This window comes from Mixophyes fleayi, chromosome 4, assembly GCF_038048845.1.
Source record: "Mixophyes fleayi isolate aMixFle1 chromosome 4, aMixFle1.hap1, whole genome shotgun sequence".
Classification (NCBI taxonomy): domain Eukaryota; kingdom Metazoa; phylum Chordata; class Amphibia; order Anura; family Limnodynastidae; genus Mixophyes; species Mixophyes fleayi.
Window position 1 is genome coordinate 124,583,111 of NC_134405.1, and position 24,970 is coordinate 124,608,080.

A 24,970-nucleotide genomic window follows, 5' to 3' on the forward strand; every position below is an offset into this window, starting at 1 on the left:
ACAAAGTGGTATCCTACATTTGTTTATCACCGGCTACACTAAGAGGCACAGAGCTGACAACCTGTTTGAAAAACTAAGGGATGTCATTGCAACATGGCTTATCCCGCTCTCCTGAGGATATGTCAATTCTGATGTACTTTAGTCAAACGCAGTGGAGAATACTTTCCGTGTTGTGCATGGTGCTAAACCACTCTAAGTAGACACCTGTGAAGTGAGTTCAGACACTGTTTGCTTGAGACAAGGGATTCATCTAATTATACTTTTGGAAAAGGAGCTAGAGAAATTGAAGGAGGAGATGAAACAAAGCAATTACACTAACTATATAGGACTTGTAGATCAAGTACTTTATTTTCTTTGCCAGGATCCGAGAGTTATCAACATCTTGAAATCAGATCACTACATTTTGGCAACTCTGCATGATCCTAGGTTTAGGAGCTATATCTTTTTCTTTCTTTCCAAATGACCCAGATACCAAAAGATGTAATGAGCTGCTGGTCAGTAAGCTGACAGCTCAAGTGGTACATGACACGACAATGTCTTCCACGATTTTCTCAAGAAAGTTGAAACTCGCCAATGTATTCACCTGAGATTTGATTTAAAATCGCCAGAGATGTGTTCCGGTCAAAATCGCTATTTAAAAAAATCGCTAGAGATCGAAGTCCCAACTCTTTGCCACTTTAGCTATACAAGTCTCAAAATGTATGAAGCTACGATTAAGCAAACTCTCCCGAGTTTGCTGTAAAAATCACTAGATAAAATACGCTGCGAGATTAGTAAACACATCCCTGTTACACTGGTCTGCCTATACAGCTGCAGGTCCCAGCGGCTGTCAAAATTTTAAAAATAGATGAATCTTGAAAAAAATAATTTTGTGGTCCCCCCCGTCAGAGCACTATTAACCTTAGTGCTGCTAGCCTACTGCTGGTTGCGCAAAGATCATGGGAAAAATTTCTGTGGGGTCCCCCCGGTTTTCATGCAATCAGCACTAGGCAAACCAGCCGAGGTGGTTGACACTATAGCAGGGGGACACGCGGCAGAGGTACCCCAGCCATAATGACAAACCAACCCCAGGCTGTTCAGCAATGGGCTGGATTCCTAGGGAGTGGGGTCCACAAAAAAATACCAGCGTGCCCCCCCCCCCCTCCAGGAATAACCAGCCCAGTGCTGAAAGCACTAGGGCTCTTCCTACACCCCTTGGCAGTGGGTGTAGGGTAATAGCGACGATAAAAGTTATAAAAAAAACTAACAGACATCATTTTTTTGGTGGAACTACAAGTCCCACCCATGCCAGGGTGCCTTAAACAGTCTGGGCATGCTGATGCTTGTATAACTACAAGCACAAACATACCCATGACAGAGTGGGAATTCCCTATAGACTATAAATAGAGCTTGCGGCTCTATTATAATCATTTAATTTGGGCTACTTGTACAGTGTACAAGCAGAAGTCACATTGTTTGTTTACTTATTTTTTTCGTAACAAACATGTTCCGGTTTTGGATTTACAAATATGGGGGTCTATATGAACCGAGGATAAAAAGGTTTAATTCAAGCATGGACATTTGGAATACAAATATTTTGGTACATGGTTTACAACATTTTTGGATTAAAAGCTGCTGACAAAAGAAGACATTGTATTGGTGAGCATATAGGGTTTTATTATTTTTATTAAATTGATGTGGTATTAAACAGGGTGTGTTATGTATTTATTGGGTTTTTTCTTTTTATTACATTTTTGTACAAAACGCAGCTTAATACATCTTGCAACTTGGGGACAAAATTTGCGCTTTGCCGCGATTTTTAATCTCTGAAAAAATCGGAGCTTGATACATTTACCCCTTGGTCTGGTCTAAAAGAATTGCCCAGCAATCGTGACAGGTCTGTCGTAAAATAAACTACAAATTCTACGAGGAAGGCCGTTACCGGAAATTACATCATAGTTCAGAGACTTCTGTAATGGTGGGTTCCAGCTGGGATGAATTAGTATTGTGTGAGGATGATGTACACAGTGATACGGGTGATGATGAGGGTGAGGATGATGACAGTGTAAATTGCAGGTGCTGGGATCTAGCTGTGAGAAGGGAGCTAGCTGATGCTGGTATTCTTGGTAATATTTTGGGTATAATGGCATGTTGACAACTTTATATTTTTATATAGTAAACTTTCACCTTTATTAGAGAGGTGTTTTTTTCTTTAAAAGGGTAAAAAGTTTTTTTTACATTTTTTCTTCCCTGACTTAAAACCACTATGCACTTGAACATAGACTTTAGCAGATGACGTAGAAGGATTAGTATCATCATGACAGGTGCCAGCAGCTGCTTGGTGCCTCTGGTCTTCTGTGCAGTGATGTGAATACATATCGATGGCACAGAGCAATGTGACTGGAGACTGGAGTGTGACAAGAACAATGTGACTGGAGAGTGACAAAAACAGTGCCATCCTTCCTGTCTCTGTAAGAGCAATGGCACAGAGCAATGTGACTGGAGAGTAACAGAAACACTGCCACTCCTCCTATTTCTGTATGAGCAATGGCACAGAGCAATGTGACTGGAGAGTGACAAGAACACTGCCACCCCTTCTATTTCTGTGTGAGCTATGGCACAGAGCAGTGTGACTGGGGTCTTTTAAGAACACTGCCACCCCCATTATTTCTGGACCGACAGTGAGCAATGGCACGTACACTGAAGACTGGGAAGAACACTGCCATTTTTCCTGTTTCTGTGTGAGCTATGGCACAGTACAATGTCACTGGACACTTTCAAGAACACGGCCTCCCGAGTATTTCTGTTTCAACAATGAACACTGCCTCCTCTCCTGTTTCTGTGAGAACTATGGCACATTACAATGTCACTGGACACTTTCAAGAACACTGCCTCCCCTATTATTTCTGTTCTGGCACTGCCACCTCTCCTCTTTCTGTGTGAGCTATGGCACAGCAAAATGTCACTGGAGACTTTTGAGAACACTGCCACCCCTCCTCTCTCTCTTTCATTAATGACGCTGCCCAACTGCACTGGAGACTGTCAATAACCCTGCTACCCTTTGTATGTCTCTCTTTAAAATGGCATCGGATCTCCATGGTGGTTGGTACTTATAGAATTCAAAAGTCACAAGATCTGGCGATGAAAAAATTAAGTTTTTTGCTCATTTTAAGTTCCGAGGGCTCGCGAAAGTTCGCGAAAGTTCTCCGATGTTTGGGTGGGCTTTGTTTTCGGAAAACCAAGCCCAAGCATCTCTAGTTAGAGATTATCCTCCCCATAATACTTGCCCTTTTGTCTTCTTTTCATTGTGACGTTACAAATAAATGGACTATTGGATCAAATCCCGTTTTTGATCATTACTTTTATCAACATGTATTTATAATGAAAAATTACATTGAATTGTCATAAGAAATCACTAATTGAATATAAGATTAATTACAACTCACTGATTGGTTGGAAGTAGTTTCAATATCCCTGTCTACTGACATTCATATTGCCTTGATAAAGCAGTTTACAGCGAAACATCTATTGGTATGTACATTGATCGTCCTTTTCTTTTTATGCTTCAAATTCTAATATTATAGGTGTTCTTTAATTAAATACACATTAGATTATGCCGAATTAGAATGCAGCACCTTGTCTGCAAGGGATAGGTAATTGAAATTCCTAATATCATTTGCTCTGTATGTGCTAACACCTATTATTATTATTATTATCATTTATTTGTTAGGCGCCACAAGATTTCCGCAGCGCCATACACAGTACAAACAGTAGACTATACAGGGTGAAACAGTACAGAACAAGAAACAAAAATACCAATACTTCAGAAACTCCAGGCAGGCTGCTGCATTAAGCATGGAGCAGAAGAACAGGTGAGGAGACAGGAGGGAAGAGGGCCCTGCTCATTCGAGCTTACATCCTAAGAGAGGGTTGACAGACCAGGCACAAGAGGAGCCGGTTGAGGCAATGGGAGAGAGGGGAGAATGAGCGGATGAAATAGGGGTTAAGTGGATGGCTTTGAGAAAGAGGTGAGTTTTGAGTGCACGTTTGAAGGAGCACAGAGTGGGAGAGAGGCGGATGGAGCGAGGGAGGTCATTCCAGTGAAGGGGGGCTGCACGGGAAAAGTCCTGGATTCTGGAATGGGAAGAGGTGATCAGAGTGGAGGAGAGGCGACGGTCATTGGCCGAGCGCAGGGAGCGGGCGGGAGTGTGAATGGAGAGGAGGTTGGAGATATAAGGGGCAGTAGAGTGGGAGAGCGCCTTGTAAGTGGTGGTGAGGAGTTTGAAAAGAATTCTGTAGGGGAAGGGGAGCCAGTGAAGGGCAAGGCAGAGAGGGGAGGCAGAGGAGGAGCGGCGTGAGAGGTAGATGAGTCTTGCAGCCGCGTTGAGAATAGAGCGGAGGGGGGAGAGACGAGAGTGGGGGAGGCCGGTGAGGAGGAGGTTGCAGTAATCCAGGCGGGAGATGATGAGTGTGTGTATGATGGTTTTGGTGGCCTCCTGAGAGAGAAAGGGACGGATGCGGGCGATGTTGCGTAGTTGGAAGCGACAGGCTTGGGCAACGGAATGAATGTGGGTGGCAAAAGAGAGAGAGGAGTCAAGAGTGACACCCAAGCAGCGGAGTTGGGTGACGGAGGAGATGGTAGTGTTGTTAACGACAATGGAGAGGTCATGGTGGGATGGGTGGTTGGGAGGAGGAAAGACAATGAGTTCAGTTTTGGAAATGTTGATTTTGAGAAAGCGCTAAGACATCCAGGAGGAGATGGCGGAGAGCCAGTCAGATACCTGAGCGAGGAGGGTGGGGGAAAGATCAGGTGAAGAGATGTAGATTTGGATGTCGTCAGCATAGAGGTGATACTGAAGACCAAAGGAGGAGATGAGAGCGCCAAGTGAGGAAGTATAGAGCGAGAAGAGTAAAGGACCGAGAACAGAGCCCTGCGGGACTCCAACAGGGAGAGGGTGGGGGGGAGGAGGAGGAGCCAGATGTTGATACAGAGAAGGAGCGGTTAGCAAGGTATGAGATGAACCAGGCAAGGCAGATCCAGAGAGGCCAAGAGAGAGAAGGGTTTGCAGCAGGAGGGGGTGGTCCACTGTGTCAAAGGCTGCGGAGAGGTCGAGGAGAATAAGTATAGAGAAGTGACCCTTGGACTTGGCCGTTATGAGATAATTAGTAACCTTGTCCAGGGCAGTTTCGGTGGAGTGGAGGGGACGGTAGCCGGATTGTAGAGGGTCAAGGAGGGAATAGTCAGAGAGATGTTTGGCGAAGCGGCTGCAGACAATCCGCTCGAGAAGTTTGGAGGCGAAGGGGAGTAGTGAGACAGGGCGATAGTTAGCAAGAGAGGTGGGGTCGAGATTGGGTTTTTTGAGGATAGGGGAGATAAGAGCGTGTTTAAAAGAGGAGGGGACTATACAAGAGGAGAGTGATAAGTTGAAGAGCTGAGCGAGGTAAGAACAGGCAGTGGGAGAGAGCGAGCGAAGGAGGTGAGAGGGGATGGGGTCGAGAGGACAGGTAGAGGGTGGGGAGGAGAGAATAAGGGAGCGGACTTCTTCACCTGTTGTGGGGCACATGGAAATGATTACTCATAAACATAGAGTGATCTAACACTGTCCTATTAGTAAATAGAGCTTCTCATGTTATTAGGAGGTAAATAATATTCTTAACTTGTTACCCTCAGTTTATTCTGCTCAGGTTATTTGTTTTAAAGGAACTACTTAAATTGGAAGTGCTTATATTTGTGAAGATAAACATTGAATAATACCATCGAGCAACATAAAATAAAGCAATGTTAAACAATTTCGCTGTTTAAATGTATTATAATGGATTACTACAATGAAAACTTTTTAACTAATTATTAATAAATATGTTTTTTTTCAATGGAAGGGAATCATAACAGATCTCAACTTAACCTTTAAATATTACACTGAACTATTTTTACACTACTACTAACTTTTGGCCTCTTTATTTACTTGTGAATTAATTCAAGTTAATAGTCACACCTCCCTAGCAATTATAAAATAATTCCAGTAAACACATTAATAAATGACTTTTGGGAGTTAATAGTAGTACTGCCAATAAGAGGGTCTTGTGTGGTGGTAGCACACTACACTTCCCCTATCTGTGCCAGCCTGTCTCCTTTCACAGCCTATGCCAGTGTTTCTCCCCTTCCACTGTCTCTGTCAGTCTCTTTCCCTCAGTTGCCTCTTTGTGTTTGTTTATGCATCTATTCTCCCTCCTCACCTTTCATCTTCCAATTCCTTACCTTCCTTTTCCACTTCTTTTAAAGTTTGTGATAGAGTTCTGGTGGCTGTCGATCAGAAGCTTAATGGACAAATGGAGGCTCAGCCGTGTCTAATGCCACATAACTGAACCTGAGGATGGCAGGTATGTACAGTCTTCTGGGTTTGTTATTTTTTTATTTATAGACTACATTATGGTGCTGTGGGCTGACCACACACCCTCTCTGGGGGCTGGCCATGCCCTTTCAGTGGCAATCCAGCACAAAGTAACAGCACACACACTATTTTGTGGGCCTCTACCATTGAATTCCCCTGGTAGGCCCTTTACGTCCCTCTCTGACACTGTGCCTAGATGTGCAGTGTGCATTTAATCATTTTGCACATTGCATAAGCCATGTGAACAAAAATAGCTCCATTTGTAGGGAATGGGAAAAAAGCAAAGTCACTCCTAAATCAGCGAGGGAGGTGTTATAAACGGCTTCAAAAAATATTTCGCAAGAGCTGCAATAGGCACGGTGGGTCAACCCATTGAAAAATGTTTATCATTTCATATTTAGATTTATTTTATTCAGTTTGTGAAAATTTGTGATGAAAATTTTCAGAATTAAGAACAAAACATAACACAACATTTTTAAACAAAAGTACAAAATAACAAATTGGACAATCATCATCATCACTATTTTACATAGCGCCAGAGGATTCCATAGCGCTTTACAATTGGGTAAAAACAGTAATAAAACAATACTGGCTAATACATATAGAGAGGTAAGAGGGCCCTTCTCGCAAGCTTACATTCTATGGGACAACGGTTTGATACACGAGGGTAAGTGTTACATCATATTGCATAGTTATCCAGCTTGAATGCAAAGATTAAAAAGTATTTAGTGGTCTGTATGCTCAGTTATACAGCTATATTAGTCAGAGGGTTGTTGTCTTGTGCTAGCTGTGTAGAAGGTGGAAATGGGGTAACCTAGAGAGAGCAATATTATAAGCTTGTCTGAAGAGGAGGGTTTTCAGAGAACGCTTGAAGGTTTGAAGACTAGAGGAAAGTCTTATTTTGCAAGGGAGTGAATTCCTCAAAGGGGGTGCAGCCTGAAAAAAGTCCTGTAACCGAGAATGTGAGGATGCTATGAGAGTGGAAGAGAGACGTAGATCTTGAGTTGGGAAATATTTTGGGACAAGTGAGGAGATGTATGTTGGTGCAGTTTTGTTGATGGTCTTGTATGTAGTAGTAGAATTTTATATTGGATTAATTGAAAAACAGGCAGCCAATGTAGAGACTGACAGAGTGGCTCAACAGAGGAAGAATGATTTGCAAGGAAAATCAATCTAGCCGCTGCATGCAAAATAGATTGTAGGGTCTTGAGTCTGATTTTGGGAAGACCAGTAAGAAGGGAATTGCAATAATCTATGCAAGAGAAAATAATTGCGTGAATTAAAGTTTTTGCAGTGTCTTGTGTTAGATATGTATGTATTCTGGAAACGTGCTTTAAAGCTGGGAATCGGGGGCACCCCACGCTGTTTGTTCCCCTGATTTCCCTCTGACCAATACTAGGCTACCAATACTAGGGTTAATACGACTGGGGAGGGGAAAGTGGTACACTTTTTTTTAACATTTATTTATTTATTTTTTTTACTGTTTATAGTCAGCAGTGTGACTGTCGGCATTTTTCACTGTCGGCAATCACACTGCTGGTATTTTATGTGTGGCAGTATTTTCTTCATGTTGGTATTTAGACTGTTGGAATTTTCGGATCAGTATTATGTCAGTCGGTATTTTCAACATCGAAAATATACTAACACTGTTGGGTCCGAGTTGTTATAGGAAACTAATTATTATAAATTAATATTAGTTCAAGGAAAGCCCTGGAACCACTGAGAAGTTTAAACCTCTATAGATGAACATACAAGCAAAAGCACCTTGGAGTGGTGGGTGGCTTCAACATACATTTGCAAATGTGTGCAACTGAGACTTTTGCATTTTTATCTACAGTAGAAATAGCAGATCTGTTGCTGGCTATGGCAGTGTGCTGGGGGAATTTGTCTGTGTTTTTTCCTTTTAGGATAACCCCACCCTTTCATGCACCTGTTATAGCCTGTAAATTGATTTGAGCAACTTCCAGTTCTTTATTAAGCTATTTATTTTCACTACATAGATAATAGTTTTACGTAAAACTATCATTAAATTTTGAAAATGTGGTTTAAAATTAAAACATAAGTCTCAAGTGAAAACATATATTCAAATTAGACTGAAAAATACTATAGGTGCAATAAAAACAAAAAAGTAATTGAAGAGTAAAAAGATCAATCAGGTCATCAGATAATAACCTCGCTTAAGTAATAATCTTGCTTAACTACAGAAGATGGAAGAATAGCAATGATAGATTACGTTTATCTCAGGATTCTAGAACAGGACACAAGGCTTCTAAGACTGTTTTGAGACAAAAAGAAAAAATAACCCCCTATTGTGGCACTCTTTATTTAGCTAATTAAAGAGATGTGTGTGTGTGTGTGTGTGTGTGTGTGTGTGTGTGTGTGTGTGTGTGTGTGAAGCTGCTGCTGACAAAGTGTTCTGGGATCCCCTTAAATAAACCATTTGAATATTTATACTGTGTGAATTAGGTGTAGAATTATTTTTAAATATTTTGATAAGGTTGTGAATTTACAGCACAGATCATTTGAATATTTACACTGATTTTAGGCGATACATGATAGGCCCAACACATAGTTAATGTTTGACCATTGACTGATTTTAATGTCCACATTAACACCGCTGAATACCTTTAGTGACATCAGAAGGTATAAACAACATTACTGTGTATTTCTATTGATCTACTCTTCTTTTCTGCACTGCAGTTGGAGAGGAGACAGATTGCTGCATTAACAAAAAAATTGATGTGCAGATCTTATTGCAGATCATACCTGTAAATTTCCCACAGGGCTGTTTACTGAACCAGAGTTTACTGCATATACCTGCACAGGCGCTTCATGTTTCAGTTCCAGTTCAGTAAACAGTTGCAAAGAAGGCTCTGGCTGCAATTACAGTGTGAGCAGTTCTTGCTAAATATATTCAAATTTCAGGAGCATGCTCGAATGTTAGAAACTGATATGTTCTAAGTCATTTCTAGTGATACAACTATCCTCCATCTGGTGATATAAGAAGCTAAGCCATATTTGGTACCTAGTATAATGTGTAGAACCATGCTTGGTGCCCAATGCAGTGTGATACAAATATTTTCCATCTGGTGATATGAGAAGCTAAGTCATATCTTGTACCTAGTATAATATGCATGAACCATGCTTGGTGCCCAATGCACAACGTTCAGCCATATCTGCTGCAAAATACAATGTTGACCCATTTCTCATGCCGTTTCTAATATTGTTTTAACTATATATTTTACTTTTTATCTATGTCCCTTTCCTCCACTGCAGCTGGAAAAGAGGCAGATTAGTGCATTCCAAATAAAAGTAGATAGCAGATCCTGCATATGTCTGTGCAGCCACTTCCTGAACTATATTAAATAGGTAGAGTCCTAGCCATATCTGATGACAACTATAATATTCTGAGCTATAGCTAGTGATAAGTATACAAAGTAATCTATACCTAGTACCAATTATAATGTGTGCACCCATGATTGGTGCCCAATTCACAATATTGAGATATATCTGCTGTTAGATATACACCGTTGAGCGATATCTTGTGCCAAGGCTAATATGCAGTTCCATCTAATAGTTAGTTTTAATATGGAAACCCATGTCTGGTGACAAGTCTAACACACAGAGCCTTACCTGAAGCTATGCACCCTCACAAACTCTCTCTTCTGCTCTGAACAGTGAACCACTTATTCCCTCTTGCCAGATCCCACATGGTGCATCTACTATTCTATTGACTACTATTTCTTGTCCTGCACTAAAAATACATCAGTCAGAGTTCAGTGTAGGAAAGGAATCTAAAATGATATCAGTGACAGAACTCTCTGTTAGCTGTTTGGGAGAAAGCAAGAGTGTTGGATTTCAGTAAAAGGTGGCAATAACAAGTATGAACCCGAGAGCTTCATCTTTGCTCATTAATATGGCATATATAAGATGTTTATCTGGTTTCAACTTGAGATTCATTAAACAATAATGTCAGCATCTCTCTAAAACTTTGCTGTGGATTTGGAGGACTTTACCACCTTAAGTCTATAATACACTATTGTATATCATGCACATTGCCAGCTGGCTTTGCTGGTCTTGCACGTTAGTTGACAAATAATTTGTAAGACTCTGCAACTCATTATCACACGTCTACATCATTTAACTTGGTAGTTAGATAACATATATCATCTATGAATAAGTTTATTATACAATTGCTCTCTAGTTATATGAATAAAGATATATATATCTCCTAATATTTTCTTGTGCATGTTTTGATGAAGAAAAGAAGTCATGCTTTACAAACTAGCCCAATACATTTAAAAGAAGAACCTCTGTACTACCTGACTGATAGCTACATATAGCATGTTGACATATACTCTTCAGCTAATGCATACTTAAAAAATAAATAACTTTAATTGGAAAAACAATGAGTTAACATTCAGTAATTTAACCTTCTTTATTGCTTTTGTTGCTCTTGAAATAGAAATATTTTGTATGCATCATGCTCCAGAAGTAATTTCGCTCAATACCTTTCTCAAGAGATTAGTTTGAAACTTACATTTTTTTCTAAACTCAAGTCTCCCAAAATTTCTTCTGACAATGTGAGACATATAGCCCCATAATAAATGTAGATAATATATCAACTGAACTTTAGTATTAAAACTTAAAAAAAGAAGTTAGTAAAATGCAATGAGTATAAGGCATTTGTCCCACAGTGGACAATCCATCCTCAAAGCTAATTAAAGAAACTTTAATTAAAACTTCAATTAGGTCTCGCTCATTTAATGCCTGACTATAAACCATTGGGGCTGTTAAGAGCTTTACTGTGTGCAAGCAGTAAAATAATCTGCAGTGTGAGTCCCTGAATTTACATTCATTACAAGCAATTAAGCAAATTAAGTAGTTTATGACAGAAGGAAATGTGATGACCAAATTCAATTTTTGATTATTGAAATCATTTGAATTTCACAGTTCTAACTGATATACAATGTATTTCATTAATTTTGATAATATAAATGATCTAAACTACAATGTCTTATATTTATTCATGTTTAGTTTATTTTTAGAGTTACATAGTTATAGTTAGCAAGGAAAAAAATTACAGGTTCATCCAGTTCTACTTTCATTTACAAGTTGTGCTGATTCAGAGAAAGGCTAAACAAAACTCCAGTCTGACAGTTGACAATTTATCTCACAGGGGGAAAATGCTTCTTGACTCAAAAAATGGAAATTTGATAAATTATTTGTCTCAATCATCCTCATAATGTTCTCTACTAATTATAGCTCCAGATACTATTCCCATAGTGAATTTGCAATCAAAACATCACATGGTGAAGAATTTCACAGTTTAACAATCCTTACAGTAAAAATAATTTCTTTCTATGCTCTTGATAAACCATCTTATTCCTTTTGTAATCATTGACCACTGTATGGCCTTTAGTACAGTTTGTATTGATCTTGAAGTTAATAAAACATATTCATTTGATCACCTCTCTAAGTTACCATTTTTCCAAAATAAACAATTCAAATTTTGTAACCTTTTTTTATTATATAACCCAATCATTCACTAATGAGGTTGCCCATCTCTGAACAGTCTCAGATTCTCCTATCTCCTTCTTACAGTAAGGTGTACCAAAACGGTCCCCCACGTTTGACATGTGGCCTGGGAGTAATTTATACAATGGTAACACTTCTGCATGTATCTCCATTTTTTTCTCAGAATTTTATTTTCCTCTGCCTGTTATTGTGTGTTGATATTCAGCTTTTTGTAAACTGTTATACCAAACTCCTTATACACTTCAGTTTTCCGAAGTTGTGTTCCATTTAATGTGATTAATGTAATTAACTCTAGTATATGTGTGTTAGTGTGTTAGGGAATATAGACTGTAACCTTCAATGGGGCAGGGTCTGATGTGTGATTGACAAATAAAGCTGTGCAGCGCTGAGGAATTGGTTGTGCTATATAAATAAATGGATATGATGAATTTAACTATTATATGGCCAACAAATTAAATTATGAAGATAAGCAAACCTCCCCCATATCTGGGGCATGCAAACTTCCCACAAACTCATTGTAATCATTGGATCAAGCATTCTAACATAATCTGATCATCAACACATTTAATTCATTTAATTTCCTCTTTCGTGCATTCTACACTTATACCAAAAAGTGCTTGATGGAAACTGCACAAACTTAGCCCAAAGAGGAACTACATACACTTTAATTTTCTGTAACAATCTCACTAACAAGTTTGATTAAGGTAATGAAAAACATTTGCTTTACTTTCCTTAATGAATCAGGACCAATGTGTTCTGCTTTATGTACTTGCCACAAGAACGGCTAATTTTATGTATATTATTCACCAGAAAGTGCTCTGTTATATTATTGGTGGTCAGAATATGTCCTACTTCATTTATTGGTCACCTTTATATGATGATCTTATACATATTACTAGTTTGGCCTTTGTTTTATATATAGAACACCAGAATGGGCTACCAGTATAGGCTTTATTTTTATAGTAATTGTAATGAGTTTGTGGTTATAATTCTTGGGTATTTATTTATATTTATAATTGCTGGGAACCATTCATCACACTGTTTCAGTCAGACCCCCAGGCCTATGCTGCAGCACCAAAGTGTCCACATGTAAGTAATGCACTGCTGTAGCATATAAACATTGTTGACAGCTATTCACTGCACCCTTTGCTTTCTCCCTGTATGACTAGTTATTATTAAAGCTAAAAAACAAGTGGCGTTGCAGATTTTTAAAATCAAGATAACATGAGATTTAACCCATTTTTACATCTCACTGCTGAATGCTCCTCTTTTCCATGTATAACAGCTACAGCTTACAAAAGCCATGCATTATGCAGCAAAAGCAACCTCATCCGTGCCTACAACCCGCACAAGCCAACTCTCCTCACCTCTTCTCTGCATTGCTATTTCCTTCCGGATGCTACCCACACTATCTCACATGAAATATCAGTCCTGCTTGTTGGGACTTCTGGATTGTTGCTGTGGCCTCTAGTCTATCGATAAACAACAACTGAATCCTGCTGAGGACCCTGTTGCTTCTAGCCATAACTGGCTGGAGTTGAGAAGACCCTACTTTGTCTGACTCTCCACTTCTCCATAAATCAACCAGCTTGTATTTTGCCAGAAGATATCACACCAGCCAGACCTTTGCCACAGTTTAATAGAGGAATCTAGTTGCAGTATGTCCATACTGTTATTAATCTGTATTGACATGTACTTCTACTTGCACTACACTGACTGTTTTACATGTCTCTCCATACAGCCCTATTATCCTTTCCTAACCTATCTTACCTCCAATGCCCCCTTTATTACCCATCCTCTGTTTTACAAGACAAAATACCTAGTGGTGCTGTATTATTAACTCAACTAAACTGCTTAAATTGGTAGCAATCCACTGCTGACTCAGGGCTCTGACAATCCTTATTGATTACTACATAAAAATAATCCTCTCATTGCCCCCTTCTACCTACCCCATTATCACTTCAACCCACCTTCCTACGTCTCTGACCATTTAGCCTTCACCTTTCCTGCCATTCAGCCGGTCCATTAAGCTTAATGTCCCCATTGCTAAATTGCCTCTCTACCACCTCCTTGTCTCATGTCTGTCCACTCTCAATCATCTTTGTAGTTCCTTTCATGTCATATGCTGATCTTGTGTAACCCCTGCTGCCATATCTGTGCTAATAGGAAGGGTGATGTTCCCCTATGTGATTGTCTCACTCTATCTCTCAGCAGTTTAAGAGGCAGAAATTCACTCTCTCTAGGGGGACCAGTGATGGTGGAGGACCAGAGTGAGAACTTAGCTGAGATAGAGTTAGTCACTGGAGACATAGCAATCTATGTCCAGCACAAGTCAATAGAGCTGGGGATCAACTATTGAGAAATGGAGAAATCAGGTTGCATCAACATCCTAGGCACTGACACACTAAGAGATGCAGGGCTAGATTTACTAACAGGCGTGATGCATGGCGGCTTGAAGCCACCATGCATCGCAGCGGTTTTCCGGCGGGTTTGCATTGCAAACAGCCGGATTTATGAATGGGCGCATTTCATCTTCAATTTGAAGCCGCCGGCGATGTAACGGCGGCTTTGAATAGAACATGGCGCTTTTGCTTTAAATGACGGCACTTTTGTGTAAAGGCGGTATTTTTGAAAATTACACCTGTCTCCTGGCCTGTTACTATTGGCTATTTTCAAAGTCAGGAGATTTGACATCACAAGCCCTATATAAACCACTGGCCTGACACTTTTTTCTCTGATAGGGTTTTGAGGAGTTTTGTGAGAGGAGTTTGGAGGATAGTGCTTTGTGAGAGTTGGTGAGAGTTGGAGTTTGGTGGATTGGTGGAGCGATATCTGATTGAAGTGTGAGTAGTCCTGTGGTATTTTTCTGTTTTGTACATTTATTTTCTCATTTATTTTCTGTCTTGTATTTTTTGTATTTGACTTGTCCTTTGTCTATGTTACTTGTGTGTGCCTGTGTTGAGAGTGTGTCTGTAGTTAGTCTAGTTTGTCCTTTGTGTTTGTCAGTGTTTTGTGTTTTTCTGTGTGAAAATGTCCAGAGATAGGAGGGGAGAACAGGCTGAGGAGAGGGAGATGGAGGTTGAGGGGTCAGAGGAGGGAGAGGGAGAGTTTGAGGAGACAGGACAGGGCAGGAAGACAAAGACAGGGAGGAATGTGCGTTTCTCACATGATGAGAATTGTGTGCTGGTGCAAAATATCATTCCCTGCTATGAGGTCATCCTAGGCAACCTGGCAGCCCGAACTCCTCTAAGACGGCGTCACCATTTGTGTGTGGGGGGGCTGTGATGCCGTGACAAGGTGGGCCCACTGAAGCGGACAGTGGCGCACTGCCGCAAGCGCTTCTCGGACATTAAGAGGAGGCTGAAGGAAAAAATGGCCCAGGAAAGGAGGTCTACAAGACGCACGGGTGGTGGCCCCCCACTTCGTGTAGAGTACACCAGTTACGAGGAGGAGCTGCGCCAGATAATGCCAGCTGAGATTGTAAAGGGCATAAATGTGCAGGACACCGATTCGCCCTCTTTTGGCCAAGTAGTTGTTGAGTTATTTGGTTTTTTTACCCTAACAGTATTTTAAATGCTTTTTACTTTTTGTAATTGCTTTTTCTTTTTAAAAATTATTTTTTTTTTGTTTAATTTTTTTTTTAAATTTTAAAAGTGTATTTTTTACTCTATCAGTTTGTAAAGGACTTTTTTTTTAAAAAAAAAAAAAACCTGGTTTTTTTTTCGCAAACACATTTTTTAAGAAAACTGTATATTTTTAAAATGTTTTTTGCTGCAAATACATTGTATGCTTTTTGTATTACATCCAGAATCGCCAGGACCGCAGTTCAGTCCCAGTCCGAGACCTACACCTCCACCTTCAGCAAGAGATTCGGGCACAGACGAGCAAGCAGGTGCATGATTAATGTTTAGGAGAGAAATAATGGAGTTAATTGATTTTCTGTGCAAATGTTGCTGTCAATGTAATTTTTTTTTTTTTTTTCTTGGTTTGCTATGTGAACTTAGGGCTACATTTACTAAACTGAGATGTTGGCTATAGCAACCAATCAGAATATACCTTTACTTTATTTATTGCATTCCACAAAATGACAGCTAAAATCTGATTGGTTGCTATAGGCAACATGTCCACTTTTTAAAGCACGCAGTTTAGTCAAAATACCCCAGCATGTACTACACAGAGGGAGTACTAAAATAGTATTAGTTTACTCCAAAGCACGGTCTAGCAGCATTTGGATGACTAAATTTTCATATTTCTAGGTTAAAAATACTTTGCTTATTTAGCCCCCTCAACCATACATAGTCCAAATGATAGTGGGTATTAAAAGGATAATAAGTACATCCTTAAGCAGGTAGCATAGGACAAGAAATCAGGAATGCAAATATTGTGAAAGAATCTGTAGTTGCTAAAGATTATTGTTTCCTATCCAGTGTTCAGAATGCAATATACAAACATATTATATCCTATATACTTACCGTCATTTTTCATACACAGGGCCCTCTTCATACTAGGCACCTCAGGCGGAGTCCCTGCAAATGTCCCCGAGCCAGATGAGCAAACCATAATCACCCTGGAAACAGTGGATGCCCCTGTGTCTGGCCTCCAGGATGTTGCACCTGGCCCTGCTGAAGCCCCAGCACACCACCAATCTGCACCTCAAAGTATGGACCCAGCCCGAGAAATGGCGCTGTCTATTGGCGCATTCCAGCAGCAGCAAACAATGTTCATGGAGAGCCAAACTCGCCACATGTCCCAAATTACGGGCCATTTGAGGCGGTTACACCGCACAAATAGCCAGATACCTGCTGCAATCAACTGTCTGGCTAATGCATGGGAACAAACCAATGTGCAGATGGCCCAAATGACTGGGGCTGTGGAGGCATTACATTCCTCCGTTCTCGAGGGGAATGCGAACGTGACCCGGCTGGCAGGCCAACCACAGCAGGAACTCATTGCCCGCTTGCCAGTACAGCTAGTACGCCAAGCAGATCGACACAGAGTAGTCCTCCAAGGAGAGGTGCTCGCACCAGGGGTGGGCAAGGGAGAGGAGAGAGTGGGCCAAAACATAGCGATATGCCAGCAAAAAGGCGTCGCTAGCGCTAAAACATTATTATCACCTAATGTTTTGTTCAGTTTGTGTAAGTATTATACTTTATTATTTATTGTGCTGTAATGCAATAAATGCAGTTAAATTTCTATGGTGGCAGTGTTTCTTTTCTACTAATTAAACAAGAGTATACTGATGTTTAAAAAAACTATGCACTCAAATCACTTACGCATCGACCTCTGACTGTCACTTTCCAGGGATCTTCATATTTACCACATGAGGAGCACACACTATCCTCTTTTTAAAGGTTCCAATGTACAAAACAATTTAAATAAAAAAAACCATTGCACTCACATCAAACACATTTTAGAGCAATAAATGTTTTTCCTATTCTGCACTTACATGTGAAGTAGTTTGTAATGAGACGGACTCTAATCTGCCTTCCGCCTTCTGTGCTCTGCACATCACCAGATGTAACACGGACCCCTTCTTCTTCACTGTCTACTGCAATAATCGGTGGGGTAAATTGATGTAATGCTAGATTATGTATCAAACAGCCAGCCAGGATAATATCAGACCCCTTTTCAGGTGCATACATAGCCACCCAACCAGATTATTCTAGTAACCTGAACCTGGTTTACAAAAGTACAAAGGTACGCTATAACACACCTCTACTAGTGGGTATGTGCCTCATTGAATTTGTGCTGTGCAGATGTCTGAGGATGCAGCAGAGGAGTCATCAGCCAGAAACCCATTCTTTATTTAGTAAATTTAGAATTGCTTTTACACTCTGTTAAGGGATTTGTTGCAATATTAAAATAAAAAACAACAAATGTGGAAATCAGTAAATAAATTGCATGGTGGGAAAACACAAGAGAAAAAGAAACCAAAAAAACACTGCAATTACAAGACACTGGCCTTTTAACATATACAATCCCAAAGGAACAAACTTTGTACATGAAATGGCCCTTTCCCTTCTGTTCTGATTGACCAAATACCTGAAACAGCACACTGTTTGAACAATCTCGCCGCTCACAAGCAGCGCTTTCATTTTGGTCTTTTGAATGGCGGTTTTCCGGCGGCTTTATAAACCCCCTAATAGTAAATCCGGCTGTTTGTATGTTGAACATTGTTGAAACCGTCATAGCGCTTTATACAGAGGCGGGTTTGAAAACATCATTTCTGGCCGTTTGGACGGCGGGTTCAGCCTTAGTAAATCCAGCGATGGCTAAACCGCCGCCAAACCCGCCGAAAGTTGGCGGGTTTTCAAACACGGCTGTTAGTAAATCTAGCCCACAGAGTGGAAAGGCACCTCAAAGGTTAGGTGTTATTCCGAAGACAGTGTTAAACTAAATATTTACATTTTTTTAAAAAAAAAATAACTGAGGGAATTTACAATTTCCATGAAGAAACACACACATGAATTGCTTTAAAAAATAAGAAGACTTTTTCCTAGTATCCTAGCATCGAATGCATATGCAGCAGGTTAATGTCATCATTATAAGTGTGTACTTTACACCAGTCTTTTAGCAGACACAAGTGATATGCCTCCTGACAAATGTGTATGTGTCTAGCTCAGTCGCATTTAAGTGAACACGACTTTACTGTACTTGGTCTATGCTTAAACTCCCCTTTCTTCCCCATTCAGCCTCTCTAAACGTAAGAAGTTGAATGTGTAAAATGTGCTTGAGTCTACATAGGGACATGCACTAAAGCAGACTTGGATAACGTGGCACTCCAGGTATTGTGAAACTACAAGTCCCAGCATGCTTTGCCAATATATAGCAGCATTTTGCTGGAAGGATATGCTGGGACCTGTAGTTTTACCCACTTGGAGTGCCACAGGTTAGCCAAGCCTGCACTAAAGCATTTGGTGTAACAAAAAGCATATTTTACGTAAAAAAATATACGCCTACTTACTTACTCAACTCTACATGACCCCTAATATTTAATATTAACTTAATTTTGAATCAGTAAATTACATAGTATCTGTTTATATTTACCAAAGAGCAGAGTACATATTAAAAGTGTCAGTATCTCTTTTACCCTGCTGTACGAGTCTCATATGTCTTGTAAGCCTTACTGTCCGCACACAGGGATCACGTTTAAAATCACACCTCTTTTTTAACATGGCATGGTTGCTCTGCTATTGCAGGCACAAGGTTTTTCACGCCTCCTGACACAACCAATGCCCAGGATGAATCTGGGACTGCTGGACTCTAACTAAGAACAGGCTCAGTTAACAACCTGCTAAACTCATTTCATTATACCTTCATCTGTGCAGATCTGTATCAAATATTAACCTAATGATCATATGTTAGTAAGGAGTTGCCAGTTCCTGAAGCTTGTTGCCTGAATTTCAGGCCTATGTAAGCAGCTTCCTGTAAACAATCAGTTTATTGAGCATTTCTCTGTGAACCAGCACTCTGTATTATGTACCTTTCTGGCTGCCTTTCTGTTTTTGACCTCCTGGCTAGCGGACAACTACTTCTCTGGCACTTGACCTGGCCATCGGAGGAAAACCTCTCTGACTCTCGATCCCTGGCTAAATGCTTATTTGAGTTCCTAGACTCATCCTCTGTACTTAAGTTCTGATGTCGGAAAATATTTTTGTGTATTTGTGTGTATGTATTTTCTGTGTTTTCAAATTTAATTGGAAACACTTAAAATTTACAAATATCTTTATATTTCCCCTAAGAAGTTGCATGATTCCATATATTTTCATATTATTTGTATAGGTTTATTTACATTTATTCTTTACTAGCTGTAGTACCCGGCGTTGCCCGTGTTTAAATCTTTAAGTTATTAAGTTAACAATTAATTGGATGTAACTGTGACATTTTAAAGATAATTAGCAGCTTAGAAACTCTTCCAACACACCCATTAGGTGACTGCTCAGTGTTGTTTTTGTTTTTATATTAAATGTTATCCAAATCCATTCAGTGGAAGGCCCAGAAAAGGCGCCCCAGGTAAAAGTTCTGGCCAGCGTACACCAATGGGAGGTCAGACCAGAACCTCAACCCTCTAGTAGGTCTTATGGAATCTAATATTACCAGTGTGTGAAGTTTCCTTCCAAACCCAACAAGTGGAAAGCTAAGTTCTGCTCAGCATTCACCAATGGGAGGTCCGACTGGAACCTGAAACCTTTTAAAACCTGTCCAGGATCCAACTGGGCCACATCACATTGATTTCAACCCAATCGGTACAGGGGTGTCCGAATGCATAACCTGACAGACAAACAAACCAAATCCATCCAGTGGAAGGCCCAGAAAAGGGTCACTAGGTCAAAACTCTGGGCAGCGTACACCAATAGGTGGTCCGACCAGGTCCCTAAACCCCTTAAAATCTGTCCGGGATCCAACTGGGCCACCTTGCATTGGTTTCATCCAAATCGCTGCAGGGATGTTGAAGATATTCATCTAAAAACAAATATACTTCTTTTAAATACATATATGTATATATATATATATATATATATATATATATAGTCACTATTTGTCTGTATAGTAAAATTACCAGATATTTGTAATGTTCGACATTATATGGTCAAAAGAGATTTTAGGGATCTGCACTGTAACACCAACAGAGAATTGGGAGGGTCTGCACTGTAAGGCCATCAGAAATATGGATCAGGGGAACTGTATTGCAACCCCGCCATAGATGTGGAGGTCTGAATTTTATAGTGGCCTACAAAACAGTATTTGCATTGAATAGTAGACACTAGTATGCATTGTATTGTGACTAGTGATCATGAGATTGCTCTTTGAACTGTATAGATGTCACAAGAATATTTGCTGTATTGTATAGATGTCATTATAATGTTTTATGTGTTATATATTGTTTATTCAGAAGCTATTTGTATTATAATGATAACAGGATGATCTATGTACTATATATAGGTCACAAGAATCTTATCTCTCTGTATAGTATAGAATGTTCTCTGCCTTGTGTGTTGGTCAACTAGGATGCTTTCTGTATTGTATAGAGGTCAATAGAATGCTCTGTATTGTATATAGGTAACTAGAGCTTTGTATAGATGTTACTAAAATGTTCTCGATATTGTATATATATTTTATTAAATGGAGGTCACTAGGATGCTTTTTGTACTGTAAAGAGATCACAAAGATGCTCTCTGTATTGAATATAGGCCACTAGAATGCTCTGTTTCACAGAGGTCACTAGGATGCACTATGTATTATATAGAGTACACTGGAATAGCTTCTGCATTAAAATTTAGTCAGATGGAGCTGGTAGGTTATGATTATATCTCTTCAATATAACATACTTGATGGCTATTAAAACTAGCCACATCTGCCACATCACCTATATACATCACACTCAATTTGTAATATTTACACTTCTATGAGAGTATCACAGAGCACACAGAAATTGTAAGATTACCACAATCAGCCTAATTTAGCTCCACGCACCATGGAGGCACAGAGTCAGGGTAAGCTTGTTCTTCGCTGCTAACACCACACAGGTTCTTGTTCTCAGGATGGGTACCAGAGGAGACTGACAGGAGAAATGGAGGTTCCCTGTCAAAAGGAGACCAGGATATGGAAAACCAGGTACAAGAATTACTTGAAAAGCAAAGGGCACTGGATACCAGGATCTGCAGAGAAGCAATGGATACAGGATACCAGGATTAGTTGAGAAGCATATAGCGCAGGATACCAGGATTAGCTGAGAGGCATATAGCACTAGATACGAGGATCTGCAGAGTAACAACTGATGCAAGATATTAGGACTAGCTGAGAAGCATATAGCATGGGATAGCAGGATCTGCAGAGTGACAATGGATACAGAATATCAGGATTAGCTGAGAAGTATTTAGCACTGGATTCCAGGCTCTGCAGAGTAGCAATGACTACAGGATACCAGGATGCAGAAGGAAGACACAAGGAAACAGGAGACAAAACAATCCAGCAGCTAACAGGCTAACAGGACATGAAGATCTGGCACCTTGCTGCCAGAACAGGTGCCTTAAATAGTCAGTAGGATGTGAGGCAGTGGAAGGTATTTGTCCACTGCAGGAGAGGGGAAGATTATAAAAGATCGCAATCCAAGATGGTGGCCATCATTGAAAGGCCACCACCGTCACAATAAGTAAACCAGAGGGTCTGGTGGGTGATAGGGAGCATGCGCCACTTGCTTGTGTTTGCTCCCAAGGTTAAAATTTGCTAGTCCTCCCTGTTGACAGTATATAATTGTCCTTGTATCCCCTTTTATGGGTGCCTGAATTGGTCTCATTCTCCACAAATTAGGAAGACTCCATTTTTTGGCTGGGTCTATACAGTCTGGGGAGGCCGGTTCAACACAAAAGTAAGGAGGATACAGTGATGATATATCCAGATGAGAGCCATGCTCTGGGCCGACCAGTTCTTCCAGTAAAATCTAACCGAACCACTAATACACATTGTCCTACTGTATTAGGTGACAACAGCACAATCAGTTTGTAGAGCACTGATCAGATTGGTCTTGTATATACAGTGTAACCAGTGAAACTTAAGTCCCACATGGCTACATTTAAGTATTTACATTAAAACATATACCATAGGTATTGGTTAGAGGGATGCCAGATGGGCTTAACTTTTATTGCACAGCCTTTAATTAATTTGCCAGTTTAAATCTGGCTGGCAATATTGCATAGAAAAACAGCGATCTGCCAATATCACACTTTAATACATTTATTATAAAGTCTTTAGCTGTTCTGTGGGGATGTGGATGCTGACCACCAGGGGTGACTTGGGAGACATCATAGCTTATGACAAACACTGAGCACACACACACTTGCTGCAGAAACCACCACGGTGTAGTTATTAATTGGCCTTTAAAATATTCAAGAAAGGTAGCAACTATAAGTTCATAATATATAACAAGTGGATGTAAACTATCAATAATTGGCAATAAATAAGTTGGAATATAAAACAGTGGTAGGGTATCCAGTACTTCAGCTACCTGTACATAATCTGCACATAGTGGTGAAAATGCAGTATGCTTAATGTAAAAGTTAATACATTAATAACAGTGAGAAAAGCATAAATATAAAAGCTATTATGATACAATTCAAATGACACAATCCAGTCACACAATATAATCCTAACACTAGCTAAGTAAAGTCTTTTTCAATACTAAGCAGTGTTGCACAATTAACCCTAACATACTTTGGTGCACCTGCAGGTTGGGTTGTAATCCGGGTTACTGTTTAGTAATGAAATATATTTGAATTCAGAAGTTTCAGCACAGAAAACCCCATGAAGTTGAAGCAGAATATAGTGATAGCTTTCGGGATGAACAAGTAATAAATTACTAATGCCTTATTATTATTATTAATTTTTATTTATAGGGCGCCACTAGGTGTCCGTAGCGCCGTACAGGGACAAACAAAGTTACAATACAAGGTGAGACAGCAGAGTACAGTAAACAATAAGCACAGTAACTCGGTGAGCTCAAAGGGTGAAAGGGCGAAAGGGTGGGGAATCGAAAATGTAAAAGAGAGATGCAGAAAGTAGCAGGGGATATAGAGAATGGGGGAGTTGAACATTCTAAAGGGAGAAGCTGGGTTAAGATATTAAATGGCATTACTCCTTTAAGACACTTTAAATGTATGGCTCAGCCTTAATCAAGAAAGAAAAAGAGGATGCAATACTTAGCTGACCAGTAAGCTCAATATAAACAAGAGCACTTTAGCTGCAATTTGATTAAAGGTTTCTCTGTAAAGTGCAAGTTCAAATGTCTCTCAGGACATCAGGAATGATCACTAAATTTCCCACTCAAGCTAAAAGCCCTATCAGTTGATACCTTTACCTCGAACACTCCATGAACTGTGCGTACACAGCATAAAGTAAATAGAAAATAACAACAGACAAGTTTGATTTTGGAAATCCAGAGGTCACATATTTAATTAAATTGCTGTAGAAATTGGTGGCAAGAAAGCAAAATGTATTTCTGTAAAATACTTAATACTATAAATAAGGAGGGTACAGCCATACACCCCAGTGTTGATTTGCTGTTAATTTATAATATTATCTGGAATATCAAGCCTTCATTGCCCCTATCCCGAGTTAGATCTTTATTAGACAGATAATTCCTTTCTGTCATCCCCTTTAATGTGAGATTTAAAAAAAGGAGAACTATTCTAGACAAATACCACAGATCTATTATAGCTAGTTGACTCAGGGTAGGTGGACATTATACCATTTAGAGACAAGCTGGGTAGAATATTATTGGAAATCTAGATATCTAAAGGGATCTGATTTAAGATATATTTATGAGAAACCAGTAACTCATGTGCTTAGTATATAACTCTATTTTAATAAGCCAATCTATATCCAGCTTTAGCAGCATTAGGTTTCAGTTTCACTATTAGTTTCTCACGCTACTTATAAGGACTATAAACAGACTACCAAATGCTGCCAGTCTACTGAATGGAAGAATTTATGGCATATGTATGCTTTAAATAGAATTTACATAGTAAACATTCTATGTTCAACATTCGCAACAATTACAGTTACAGTAGAAACAACAAGGGGATTGAATATCCAGTGTGAAGGAAGGTTCTGTTCTCATTAGAGATAATTGGGGATTATTAATTTATAAGGATATATAATTGATATCCCCACACACTCATTTATGAACTAACCCAATTCATATTATTCAGAGATCTCAATAACACACAGCTTTTTTTTTAAATTATCACTTTTATTGAACATATCATTAATATTTCTCTGTTTTATATAAAATAATAAATATAAATATCAATTAGAGTACTTCTAAAATCCTGTTTTGTTTATAATAAAAGTTACATTTTAATATTTGCTTCTTGATCGCTAATCATTCTCTGGAATATTTTTGAGACTTTAGAGTGCACCAACATTAACTCAGCGTCTTTTTTTCCTTTCTTGTAATTACATTGCAATTCACGCTGGTGGTTGCACCTCATGCTAATTTAATGTTTAAATCTAATGCTTTGGCAAATAGAAATAATAGATAATTGTATAGCTAAAGTCTACTTAAG

The 24,970-nt window shown here is 39.5% G+C and overlaps 1 long non-coding RNA gene across 1 annotated transcript; it reads left to right on the forward strand.

Annotated features, from left to right (window-relative positions):
- The first annotated feature begins 6,324 nt into the window (after positions 1 to 6,324).
- On the forward strand, positions 6,325 to 17,013 carry LOC142149950 (uncharacterized). Its single transcript, XR_012690939.1, has 3 exons — positions 6,325 to 6,357; positions 15,715 to 15,798; positions 16,398 to 17,013. It is a non-coding gene; the product is annotated as an uncharacterized LOC142149950 (long non-coding RNA).
- Positions 17,014 to 24,970: the final 7,957 nt, after the last annotated feature.